Raw genomic sequence first — 1,010 nt, 5'->3', positions numbered from 1 at the left:
CTCTTTCCTGTAATATTAGAAAGCACTGTTTTCCATCTCTGTAATATTAGCACTGTTTTCCATCTCTTTCTAAATACTGAATTCTTAGTCTAAGTTATATTCACTACTGAAGCATTGTATTCTTTATGTTTAGATATGCACTAGTAGTTTTTTCTCAAAAAAACCCCATATCCTAAATAAAAAGTTTGTTGTATGTGGAACAATTATTTTAAATAATTATTATTATTTAAATTATTACTAAAATATTAAATAAATATTTTCCTTTTATTCTTTAAAGAGAAACAAAATAAAGTATATAGTAATTAGTAATTTCCACATTATATAATGTGGTATTATAGATCTTTTCCTCCATATGATAATGAATATCTTACTTGTGAGAAAGCAGTCTGTGAAGCAGATGGTATATTTGTCTTGGTTAGGCAACTCCTACTGTGCTGATGAATGTGTATCCACAAGTCCAGCTGCTCCGTGACTCAAATGGGATTCTGGCTCTCCAAGTCATGTAATTTAAACATCAGGTAGACAGTATAGGATACTGCTTCTCCAACAGCCAGTAACAGCAGCCAAATTATTGTGATATTGACATCGTTGATCAAGTTTCAAGCAGAAAGTGAGAAACAGGAAATAACCTGGAAAAAAAACGCTATTTTTTTTTCTTAATATAACTTCAGTGAGTGACTGAACCTATGCATTCCATGTTGAAATAACTTCTTTCCTCAGTTCCTTCTGACCAATTTAGGCCACTGGATTGTATGTTTGTATGTATTGTATGTATTTCTTTTTAAAGTATGTATCTTTGTAAACATATTGATACAAGAGAACATGTGTTCTACTAAGTACAGTTTTATTATCTAAACCTGTTTTTTTAATCCTTTGCAGTTACTAACCACAATTCAGCTGTCTTCAAGCGTTCAACACTGTCAATCACATCACTCCTATCTGTCTGCAATACCATATTTGTTGTCTATGCCAGTGAGCGTTATGGCAGCAATAATTATTTTGTATTCAGA

This window comes from Tinamus guttatus, unplaced genomic scaffold, assembly GCF_059628265.1.
Source record: "Tinamus guttatus ecotype Peru unplaced genomic scaffold, ASM5962826v1 Tinamus_guttatus_pri_ptg000814l, whole genome shotgun sequence".
Classification (NCBI taxonomy): domain Eukaryota; kingdom Metazoa; phylum Chordata; class Aves; order Tinamiformes; family Tinamidae; genus Tinamus; species Tinamus guttatus.
Note: the sequence above shows the minus strand (reverse complement) of the source record.